General features: G+C 42.3%; 1 protein-coding gene across 2 annotated transcripts in view; it reads right to left on the reverse strand.

Annotated features, from left to right (window-relative positions):
- The window catches only part of camkvb (CaM kinase-like vesicle-associated b), a 49,422-nt gene that overhangs the window by 31,112 nt on the left and 5,283 nt on the right, over positions 1-13,027 (reverse strand). Inside the window, exon 1 of one of the 2 annotated variants that reach the window (XM_058374130.1) lies at positions 4,035-4,364. The exons of the other annotated variant lie outside the window; for it this stretch is intronic. The gene's annotated coding sequence lies outside the window, so the exon portion shown is untranslated. Of the gene's footprint in view, positions 1-4,034; positions 4,365-13,027 lie in introns of those variants that run through there. 2 annotated transcript variants of the gene reach the window in all.

The following is a 13,027-nucleotide window of genomic DNA, read 5'->3' on the forward strand; positions in this document are numbered from 1 at the left end:
TGCATGTTCTCCCCATGTCTGTGTGGGTTTACTCCAGGTACTCCGATTTCCTCCCACAGTCCAAAAACATGTACACTAGGTTGACTGGTAATTCTAAATTGCCCATAGGAGTGGGTGTGAGTGTGTGTGGTTGTCTGTCTATATGTGTGTGGCCCTGTGATGGACTGGTGACCTGTCCAGGGTGTACCCCTGCCTTTCGCCTAATGTGTGCTGGGATAGGCTCCAGCAGATCCCCGTGACCCTAATTAGGAATAAAGCGGGTATAGACAATGGATGGATAGAAATCTGAATGTGGACCAGCCACCATGAAGGAGCACAACTCTAAGCACTGGACTGTGGAAGAGATGCAGTGCTGAAGACATGCTGGTTTTTTGTTTTACATAAACAAACAGACTAACAAAAAACACAACTAAAACCATCCGCATACAAGAACAGCTTTATTTATTTGATATTTCTATTCAAAATGAGATTCTAAGTAAGAAACTATGATCAGATTTGAACGTACAACCTACACCATGTGAGAGTGTGACTCTATCCACTGTATTACAGATCACACAGAGACAGAAAGATGAAATCCAGAGAAGTTGTTGTTGTTAAAGTCTACACTTCAAGTCAGTTCATAACTTCAGCCCCTCTGCTGTAGTTTCAGTATCTTGAAGCTGTCCAAATCTTCATACTTCAGTTCAGAGTTCACGTTGATAAACTGCCAAACAAATGCTGAGACTCTTCAGGAAATGATACGTTATCTTTAACTGAATGAGGTTTCATTAAACACACATCTCTCCACACATTTTCCCAGATCCTTCTGTACAGCAGGGTTCAAAGCCGAGGCTCAAATCAAACCCATTGTATCCTGTTTAGGAAATGAAACATGACTTCGTTCATTTTTCAAACCATTTTCCAAAGAACTCGGCGTCACTCGAGAAGAAAATCAATAGCGTAACCAATTAATGGTGCTTCAGAAGATCTTTCCGAGCTAACTGCTCCCTGATTGCAGAACGTAATCTGCTCCAGTAATGACTCGAAGCTCACTATTAGCCTGAATATACGGTCATTAGATCAATGTGACGATCATTAAGATACGCTGACAAAAGAATCCTACCGATTTATAGGAAGTGTGGTGATGAGGCTCTGCTATCTTGAAGCTGGAGAAGGAGTGTGAGTCAGAGGTCAGCAGGCCTGCTGTGGAGGCGTTTACCTGCTCTTTTGCTTTCTCCACAGGGCTTCGAGCTGCTTTATTTACTGCGAGAACGAAGGTGTACGATGACCTGCAGCTCTGAACACCTGCACAGACATCACCTTCACTTTACTTACAAAAGTAAACTTTTTGTATCTCTCCCTATGGCCGACGAGCTGCAGGAGCTCATGCTACACCATCTATATGAAGAAAACCATTTAAATTCTGCTGATCAGCCACCAGAGGGCATTTGTTACAGTGATGTCTATCATGAGGGTGATCTTAGGAGGGACAAACCTGTGTTTATACAGTGGAGATAAGAACAGCATGGTAAAATAAATAATAAAAAAATTACAAAGTTATTTTTATTAAGGAAATGTGAGAATGCATTTTAAGATATCGCTGAGCAGAGAATAAAAAAAGATGTGTGGGGTGTGTCACAGGCAGGACAAAAGAAATGAAGTGTAAGAAGGTTTTAAAATCGGTTTAATAAAGAATTTGACACTCAGCCGATCAGATTTTTTCGTCTGCTTCATAATAACATTTAACCCACAGCCATGAAGTTGTTATTTACTGAAACAGCTTTTACTTGGAAGGAAATGGATAGCAGGCTGTGAAATTTAATCCAGGACCTTCTGGACAAACTCTCAGAGCTGGAAATAATCTGAAGTCAGTAATATGTTCAGATTAGCTTCAGCTAGCCTGCAGACACGATTAGACAAAAAGCACAGCAGCAGAAACTTAACTTCAAATCAGCAGCTCCGGCTGGGTGATAAACACAGACTTCTTCTGGTGTTAAAGAGGAATCAATCTTCCCATTCAGACTGCAGAGCCGAACCCTCTGGGCAGTAATCTGTTATCTCTATTGGACCTGCTGGTGGAAGTCAGCGTTCCTCACATCCACACCTGGAGGCTGGGGCAGATAATGAAGGGCTGACCCGAAGAGGACTCGTGTAGCTCAAGAAAAGGTGAGAGCGGAAGCTGCAGACCTGTCGAGATCCAGCACTGGATCCAAGCTGAAGAACCAAATGGATCTGACTAAACATCTGCTTTACATCTTAAAAAGAAGTCTCTTTAATCCTGAATGAATTTTACTGTTTCTTTAGATAGAGTAAAAAACTTTTGGCAACCTGAAGATGCCAGAAAACCTGAAGCTCCAGCTTTGTCTCTGACTGTAACAGAGTGCTGAACACTGGAGAGTCCTTCCATACATCATACAGAAAAATCTCCTCACAGAAACATTTTCTGGTTTAAATAAAATTCTGTAAACAATTATTCTCACACCGTTTATTTCTCTCTCTGTCCATAAAACTGGAAAAAAAGAAAAAAGAAAACGACTCATAATTTATCACAACCATTATTTCACTAAATATCCTCTGATAAAGCAGGTTTTTATAACAATTTTATTCCTTCATAAAAAAATAAAATAAAATTCCGATGCTTCCGATGCTCTCATTAACTTCCTGAAGTAAACCAGGCCGGATCTGTAAGTGCTCGGTTTATGGATAGCGTACAAGAGCCGAGAGCTGCTGTAATTAGATTGGACATAGCTTCCAAACACATTACCCTGCGCCGAGGCGGCCAGTCATAAATTTCACAAGACTTGAAATATCTCCTCGGCCACGGTACTGCCGCGCTGCCAGCAGCAAACAAGCAAGCCAAAGCGCTCGTTCATCCCAACACTCCCCTTCAAAAGCCACCATCCTTTTAACCTTCAGATATCAAAGCTTAAGTAGAGCTAATTCATTAGACTCTTTCTGAGTCTTTCAGAAATTTCCAGAGAAAGGCTGCTGGGTGTCGTGTCTTATATAACCAGCGATGAATACCATCATTACCTCAAACAAAGACGAAGACAAATCAAACTCTGATCACGTTCTCTGTGATATAATCTTTTTCGAAGTATATTATCCTGACATTTTACACTTCATTTGCTCTACATATTGAATTAGGAATGATATTAATCAGGAAACGCTTCAAAAACTATACTGATACCCACAGGACAGAGAACGAGTGAGAACCGCAAGAACGTCACGGCGTACGCTTCATACTGATAATTCATCTGAAAAAAAGAAAAATTGGACGAGAGTGTAATGAGTCCTGAATTCTTGATAAAAGAAAATTGATATCATATTCTCTAAGGTAAAAGAGTGAGGAGAAGTGGCAGATGTTTTGCCTCTTGAAACCAGATTAAATGGGATTGTGTTTGTGTAAGTGTTTGTTTGATCTAATCTTAGTTAATGATCCAGGTGGATCTGGAGCCTTTCCCGGGAACGTTGGGAATACACACACATGAAGAAAGGGGAGGGACAGAGGAAACCAGCGGGATGGAGAAAATAGGAGGGACAGAGGAAACAAGAGGGGTGGAGGAAACAGGAGGGATGGAGGAAATCAGAGGGGTGATGAAACATGAGGGATGGATGAAACTGATGGGATGGATGAAACAGGAGGGATGAAGGAAACAAGAGGAACGGAGGAAACAAGAGGGGCGGAGGAACCAAGAGGCATGGAGGAATCCGGAGGGATGGATGAAACGGGAAGGATGGAGGAAACAAGAGGGATGAAGGAAACAAGAGGGATGGAGGAAACATGAGGGATGGATGAAACAGGAAGGATGGAGGAAACATGAGAGATAGAGGAAACAGGAGGGATGAAGGAAACCGGGGGGATGCAGGAAACAGGAGAAGCCAGAGGAAAGCAGCAGAAGTAAAGAAGTGTGATCAGACCCAGGAGCCTGGAGCTATGAAGCTTCCTGTGAAATCCAGCATGACGTCTGGACACGTGTGTGTTTATAAATAGTGACATATAAGAATGAAGATTAATCAAGTGAAAAGATTGTGGATTGTAAGTCTGGACTCACCATAAACACTCCACTTCCCTGTGGTGAAGCTGAGAGCTTGAATCAGGTGTGCTGGAGATAAAGATCCATTACACATGGCGGTGAGATGAGCGGCGGTGAGATACGCTGGAATTCCTGCTAGTGTAGCACTAACAGAATCACCTCCATTCAATGTAGCACACACACACACCCTCTGGTGCATGAGGTTAATACGAGTCATAGAGGATCATCTGCTCCCAGAAACCCCAACACATTAAGCGTCTGCGCTCACACTAGGCTGAAAAATTGCCGTTTCCATGGTGGGTGTGTGAGTGTGTATGTGTGTGTGTGTGTGTGTGAGAGAGAGAGAGAGAGAGAGAGAGAGAGTGCGAGGGCTCTTTAGAGCAAACATGACACACTGGGCTTTCTGTTCTGGAGTCGGCTCGTGATTAATCAGTGTTATTATGTCATTTCCTAGGACGGAAATGAGACAGGGAGAAACATAGGGTAAATAAGATGAGAGACACAGAGAGGAGCAGCATTAGAGTGGGTGAATGTGAGGAGAGAGAGAGAGAGAGAGAGAGAGAGAGAGAGAGACAGAAATAGACAGAGAGGCATGAGTCACCTAGTGGATGGGGTCGAAGGGCAGTGAGGTGGGATGTGAAGAGCACTAAGTGAGAAAGGTGTGAAGCTGCTCCGTTAATAAAGGGTAACACCCACGCTCCATCCTCTACACTAAACCACTTTACCAAGCACCTCTTAGCGTGTGTGTGTGTGTGTGTGTGTGTGTGAATGCAAACAGGACAGAAAGAGAACAACTATTTACAGCTGTGATACAGATGTGCAGCTGCTAAAGATACATCAGACTGGTGAAAATCACACCACTGTGTAGCATTAACCCGCTTCCTGGATGTAGATGATCAAAAGATGCTCCTGGGTTCCTAACACACACACTCACACACACCCGTCCACCCAGAGTGACAAGCAGACACACAGAGCAGGTTCTTGCCGATCTCATGCGGTCATGTGGAGCGTAACAGCCATCACTGATCCTTTTCCTGGAACATCGTGTTCCTAAAACGAAGGGTTCTGCTTTTATCTCAGGATTCTAGCTGGAGGATGGAACTACTAAAGACTCAGCACTCCAAATCTGCTGTAATCTCCTTACTGCAGAGCACTCCAGAGAAACTCAACACGTCCTAAAGCTGGGATCCCTAGGGGCCCGGGTTCGCTCGTTCGGGTCAGACGACACGTGATCTCGTGGTCAGTTATAGCGGTTCGGTTTGTCTCCCACCTCGGTGTGAATCTCCCGCTCTGCTTTATTCACATGCTAATCATGGCATCCTGCTTTAAGGCCTGTTGTGTGTCTGGGTTTTTTTTTATTTATTTTATTTATTTATTTATTTATTTTTGCGTTGCCTTGGATACGGCCCTTCACTGGCGCATCCGCTGTACAGTTCCAGTAACAGAGCATGAGAATAAATCACATGCTTTTTTTTCAGAGGGGGGGGAGGAGGATGTACAGCGTGCTATGCGTGGCTAAATTTAGGTGCCTCCTGCTCTTGTGATGGTCTCTAAGAATTTGGAAGGAAAAAAGCTTTCTTTCTTTTCTTTTTTTTAAATCTGGAACATTGGAAATAGTGCAGAGAGAAGCGGCTGGATCTCACACAGTGTGGGCAGTAAGAAGGAATTAGAGCAGGCACTGTTGCATGAACTCTCTCACACACACACACACACACACACACAGTTAATGGTATGCTTCAGCCATCTGCGATGTGCCGTAATAGATTTGCAGTGTTTTATATATTCAGCAACTTCAGATCACCCGCCGATTACCTCAGACATCCGATATTCTAATCACATTACATCTCGTCTCGCTTCTCTAGCAGCTGTTGCTTGTCCTTTATCGGAAATAAAGCACCTAATGAGCGGTGGCGAGAAAAAAAATTCTTACCTACTTAAATATTTTAGGATCCGGTCATCCTCGAAGAGGAAAAAAAATTGTATTGTAAAGATTTTATTTGGAATGCGGTGTGGACATTTTAACAGCTTATATGTGCATACAAACTGAATTCATTAGGCTTTTTTTTTCACCTCTTTCCAACAGCTTGGCCCAATCATGATGTTCACTGTGTGAGATCACACTTAGCTAGCGAGGTGTTAGACGTCATCTTTAAGCAGGCTGCGTTTGATCAACTGGATCCTTACACAAGACGTCCGCAGGAGGACAGCTACAGTAAAATGTGTTTATTTTAAAGTAAAAAACATTTGCCAAATTTTGGCCAGAATTCATGAACAGTGGTAGGTGACCCGTGTTCAGGAGGGTTCACAACAATATAAATATTATCTCTGCCAAATATACACAAGATTTATCCATCAGGGTTGGTGTGCTAACCAAAATCACCAGCAGGACATGGAGACCTGGAGAAAGTTTTTAAGACCGTGGTTTATTACGGTGGCCGAGAAGTGCAAAACACAATAACAAATCAAAAAACACAATTCAGTCTTCCAAACATACCTGGTGTGTTTTTAGAGATCGCAAACTAATCTTTACGGCATGATACGCTATCAGTATATCCATAATCACTCCAAAATCACGCAATAACCAAAAAAATGATTTAAAGTGAAGGCAGAACTCCACACATGTACAAGAAATAAATTTAGATACACAATTTCCTACTTCCTGTATATCCTGAGTGACAGATGTCTCGTCCAATCAGAGGGAAGAATTCCATTGGCAAACTATACCTACCTTTTCCACTTTGTCTGAATTTTCAGATTTGTTATTTTGTTTTGCGCTTCTCGGCCACCGTCGTTTATAAAATGATTAGAAATAATCTAAAATCCTACATCTGTACAGTCCAAAGGTTTGAGAGCACAGTGAAATTCTGGATAACTTCATACCCCTACATAGAAAAGGTCTGATTTTCTGATCATCAAAAAATGTCTTTAAAGCAAAAATGAGACGAACCAAATACTCATGTAGATGTTTCTAAGCTTCAGCTTTTCACTTGGGTTGATGTACAAATTAAATTAAAAAACAGACTTTTCACTAGACATTAATGTTAATCTCAGTGTACACACAATCCTGAGAGACTGGGCCCTCTCACACACCTTGAGGTCAGCAACAGCAGCAGTGTGTAAAGACTGAGACGTGGAGGAAGACGGCGGCTCCAGGCTGCATCGACCCGAGCACTGGAGCTTTCAAGGCCAGCGCTTTGCAAGTTTAATGAAAATAGATTTCTACCTGAAATAGACAGATAAAGACAGAGACTCCGGGATGATGATTTAGTGGAGAACGTCAAATTCAATTAAATCTGACGACAGGTATTCGAAGCATTTTTGGACACAGAGGAAGAGCAATGTCTCCAAATAAGAAGTGATCCAGAAGCTGGAGAATTACAGGAGCAGAGGGAGTGCTGGGAAGATGAGAGGGAGGGTCGCGACAGATGGATCTGCATCAGCACCAGAACCGGTCCTGAGATAAATACACAGAATGTGTGGACCAGTCTGACTTCTTTCTGGACCAGACCGTAAAGTCCCTCAGCTTGAAGCCGTGAGAGACGTCAGGAGACTCCACGTCCTTTTGGGCCGATGGTTCACGAAACACGTCAGCAGTGGTGATGAAGACGATGTGTGTGAAATACAATCGCAAAACAAGCTGCAGGAGAATCTGAGCGTAAAAACAGACTGAGCAGACGAACGAACGTTCAAATTACACGAAAGGACACACAACATAACCATGAAAATAATAATAATAAATTGTGTGTGTGTGTGTGTGTGTGGCTCAGCACTAACAGTCTGGCTGTTTACCGATCGACGGATTCGTCTGTTTTTTTTTTCCTGGAAGAGACACACGAGGTAACTTGCGCAAAACAAATGCGCTCTCCTAACAGAGCGTGAAATGGAGAAACATCATATGGTCGAGAAGTAACGAGGGAAATAACAGACGAAACTGCAACACAGCAACAGATTGCATTATGAAGCTTGAGTCACGAGCCTCCGTGAAGAGTACAAACAAAACAAAACAAAACAAAAAAAATGATTTTTTTCAAAAAATATTTTTGTACTGCAACCACAGAAAAAGGCTATGAACATTTTTCATGAATGTTTACTGAAGACCTCTCCCTTTCTCTCTCTCTCTCTCTCTCTCTCTCTCTCTGCCAGTTAACCCACGCATGTCTTACATATAAGCAGTGCACTCACGAGTCTTTTTCGTCTGATTCAGGACTTTCTGTCTTTCGGAAATCCACTACTGCCTCCTACAAGCTGTTAAGTGCAGCGCTGCTGAGACGTTATTAATCAGGACGCCGGACGCTGCTGGTCAGTGTCATTCTGGGTTAATAATGAACTGGGCTCTTTATTATTGGGAAGTTGCTCTGTGGCGCTGTGGCTCTGAGAAGCTTTACAGGACCTCTTGTAAAGATTCACAGATTCATGAGCTCGCTGGAAAGACAGACGGAGCATCGGTGAGGGTCTAATGACTGGCTGAATATAACATAAAGCACAGGAAGGAGACAGAACCCAGGAACACAACAATCTGACCGATGATGTAATATCCATATTGTGATAAAAGCAGGTCATTGCACTTTCCTGAGTTTCACAATCGCTTTCACTATCATGTGTTTATGAATGAAAATGACCGGAGGTTGTCTGATTTTGCAATTTTATACTCCTTTTTCTTAAATATATTTTTTAGTAAATTAAGCTAAAGCATTAAGTTTTTTCTTCTTTTTTTCTCTCTCACAGCAACAGCGTGAGTTGTGATTGGCCGACTCGTTAACCTGAGCTACATCAGGATTAAATATTTTTGGAGATGAAAATAAATCAAACTATCTCTGATTTCATCCAGTAACTTTGAGTTTGAGGTCACATCCACAGCCGGAACACACAGTACAGCATGTCCGAGTCATAAAAACAACTAAAAGCTATTTAGCTATTTAGGTAGGAAAGGAAAAATATCTAGAAATTATAACATAATAATATAGCACACTGAATGAATGCAGACGAGCAGCAGGACAGTATGACTATTAGTGTGACATCATCAGCTACATTACGGAGATTATTATTGAGTTTCGATTTGAACTCTGATGAGGCGGCCTGCCGGACGGCGTGCGGTCCAGAGATGTCGCGCTGATTCAGCAGAGGGTTAAAATCCTTCATCTCTGGTATCAGTGTTTCAATTCGACTAGCAACTAACGCGTCCCTGTATCTCTCTGACTCCACAATCACTGCATCACCCACACAGCTGACACGCTAGCTCTTAAACACCTCGTCCCCCGACACGCTCGTTCTCCTCTTCCTCTTTCATCCTTCAGGTTATAACAGAACAAAAAAAAAAGCTAACAGTAAAAGCAGTAATTATGAAAGACAGTCAGCCAGTGAAGAGAAGATTCAGCAGAAGGAGCCTGGAGAATTAAAAAAACAAAAATGAATTCACACCATCACCGATTCAGAGAAAGACTCGAAAACGCCTGCAGTAGGGGGATGAGTTGATGCGTAAGTGAAATATTAATCAATTTTTGATTTAAAATTCCCCTTCAAACTCACTGTGGAGCCAAGCTTTGAAGTCCCCTACGCCACCAGTGACCCTCTGAGTAGATACTCAGCCTCTCTCTCTCTCTCTCTCTCTTTTCATTCTGTTTTTTTTCAGGTTCTGTCGTCTTTGCTGTCTATTGAATACAGGAATCAGTGTCACAGTAAGTAACAGATTGAACTCTTTCAGTCACTATGACAAGAGTCGCGATGAGTGACGACTCATCCCCAATATGAGGTGTAAATTGTGGCTTATCATTCTCTCTCTCTCTCTCTCTCTCTCTCTCTCTCTCACTCACTCACTCTTTCTCTCTCTCTGTGTGTCCCTCGCTCTCCCGTTCCCTGTCTCTGCCTTTCACTCAACCTTCTTCAATCTGTGTCTCATTTTCTGTCAAGCTCCTCTTTTCTTTCACTCAACAGGAGAATCAATGCCACTGTAAGTAACAGATTGAACTCTTTCAGTTGGAGTCTTTCAGCGCTCGGCTTCGTCAAGAACAGCCTTCGGCAGAACGAGTGGCGTGTCACGACTGATCCACCACATAAACTGAGGCTTATTGTCACCTCTCATCCTCAAGCTCTACATCTGAGTGCTCTCTCTCTCTCTCTTTCTCTCTCTCTCTCTCTGTCTGTCTCTCTCTCTCCCCTGAATATGTGATCAACTGACAAAAATACAGACCACAGGAGAAAAACAAGTAGTGCTTAGGAGACAAGATGGCATGTTTTTTTTTCACAAACATGATATAAAATGTATTTGTTTGTTTGTTTGTTTGTTTATTCATAAATATATTTTCATTCATCATATTAAAGAGGGCAGGGAAAAAAAAAAGAAAAATGAAAATGGTAGCTGTGAGTGTTAGTCAAGATAAACTTGTTATTACATCATCAGCTTCTCTCTGTAATGCGACAACATTCTGTCTGTGATGTAACAACACGACGTTCCGACTGTGATGTAATAATGTCATATACTGTCTGTGAAGTAACGTGATGCTCTTTCTGTAACCATGTGACGTGACCATGTGACGTGACCATGTGACGTGACCATGTGACGTTCTCTCGGTGACGTGACCATATGACCCTCTCTCTGTGACGTGACCATATGACATTCTCTCTGTGACGTGACCATGTGACGTGACCATGTGACGTTCTCTCGGTGACGTGACCATGTGACATTCTCTCGGTGACGTGACCATGTGACATTCTCTCTGTGACATGACCATGTGACATTCTCTCTGTGACGTGACCATATGACGTGACTATGTGACCTTTTCTCTGTGACGTGACCATATGACCCTCTCTCTGTGACGTGACCATATGACATTCTCTCTGTGACGTGACCATGTGACGTGACTATGTGACCTTTTCTCTGTGACGTGACCATATGACCCTCTCTCTCTGACGTGACCATGTGACGTTCTCTCTGTGACATGAGAAACACAGTTCTCAGGAAAAAGGAGTGAAAAACATCCGCTCCTGAATCCCTTCGCAGTGAAAGCCCCATGACGCAAACAAGCTCATTCTGCCAGACGGAATGTTGTTGCTTCCACCGCGTTTGCTGACGGTGTGACATTTCAACTCGGCTGGTGGTTTCTCTTTTTTTCCTCCTCATTTCCTTTTTTTTTGCCGTGCTGCCAAATCAATATGGGCCCTGAGAGAGGAGGTTAAAGTGCAAGAGAAAATGATTAACCTCCGTTGTTATCTCCTGAGGAACATCAAAGGGCATAAACAGAGAGCGCCACTAGTCAGTTACGGTTTGACTGAGACCTTCGGAAAGAAATGAGCTGTACAATGAACAGGGAGAAATGGGTTCTCACAGGGCCATTAGGATCCTGAATATTTAAAGCCAATGGCCAAGAGACATGTCCTGTTTATTTATCTAGAAAAGAGAAGGTGCAGAGATTACGTCGTCCTATTCTTAGACACCGTCACAGCATGTCTCCTATGGGAATGCTAATAAACCTGTATTATTGATAACAGGAAGTTAAAAACACATCAGGGAGTGAAAGGAGTGATAGATTTTGGCTGTAGGCAGATAATGGAAGTGAATCTCCTCTACACGATACGTCCACCAGATGCCACTCAGTCCAGCAGCAGACAGATGAAAAACCAGCGTGCGACAAATGAAGAACAACAAACTGACAGCCAACAACTTAATAAATGACCAGAAATCAGCCACCAAACACTCCAGCAGGAAGAGGGACACAGAGGCAACAACACAAACAACAAAACACATGGAGAAGTGTGAGGTTTTTTTTTTCAGGAGTGTGTGCAGGTGTGCTATAATATAAACACGTTAATAAACAAGAATTAAAGCAGTTCTATACACACACACACACACATGATTCACATTTCGTAAACATCTTATTGTTCCACTGAGCCACAGTCAGTGCTGTAGTTTAACTCGCTACACATTCTGAATGAATCTGTTCATTCACATTTATTGTGTGAGAGGAAAAACGTGTCATTCTGTCTGTGATGTCACAGTGTAATGTTCTGTCTGTGATGTCACAATGTAATGTTCTGTCTGTGATGTCACTGTGTAATGTAATGGTGATGTCACAGTGTAATGTTGTAATGGTGATGTCACAGTGTAATGTTGTAATGGTGATGTCACAGTGTAATGTTCTGTTTGTGATGTCACAGTGTAATGTAATGGTGATGTCACAGTGTAATGTTCTGTTTGTGATGTCACTGTGTAATGTTCTGTCTGTGATGTCACAATGTAATGTTCTGTCTGTGATGTCACTGTGTAATGTAATGGTGATGTCACAGTGTAATGTTGTAATGGTGATGTCACAGTGTAATGTTGTAATGGTGATGTCACAGTGTAATGTTCTGTTTGTGATGTCACTGTGTAATGTAATGGTGATGTCACAGTGTAATGTTGTAATGGTGATGTCACAGTGTAATGTTCTGTCTGTGATGTCACAGTGTAATGTTCTGTCTGTGATGTCACAATGTAATGTTCTGTCTGTGATGTCACTGTGTAATGTAATGGTGATGTCACAGTGTAATGTTGTAATGGTGATGTCACAGTGTAATGTTGTAATGGTGATGTCACAGTGTAATGTTGTAAGGGTGATGTCACAGTGTAATGTTCTGTCTGTGATGTCACAATGTAATGTTGTAATGGTGATGTCACAGTGTAATGTTGCAATGGTGATGTCTCAGTTTAATGTTCTGTTTGTGATGTCACAGTGTAATGTTCTGTCTGTGATGTCACAGTGTAATGTTGTAATGGTGATGTAATGACATGATGCTCTCCATGATGAAAGTTTCATTTTGTCTGTGATGCAACAATATGATGTTCTTTCCCAACGAAATCACATGAGATGAGAGTTCAGTAGAGATGAGAGTTCAGTAGAGATGAGAGTTCAGTAGTGATGAGAGTTCAGTAGAGATGAGAGTTCAGTAGTGATGAGAGTTCAGTAGTGATGAGAGTTCAGTAGAGATGAGAGTTCAGTAGTGATGAGAGTTCAGTAGAGATGAGAGTTCAGTAGTGA

This window comes from Hemibagrus wyckioides, linkage group LG21 (assembly GCF_019097595.1).
Source record: "Hemibagrus wyckioides isolate EC202008001 linkage group LG21, SWU_Hwy_1.0, whole genome shotgun sequence".
NCBI classification, from domain to species: Eukaryota; Metazoa; Chordata; class Actinopteri; order Siluriformes; family Bagridae; genus Hemibagrus; species Hemibagrus wyckioides.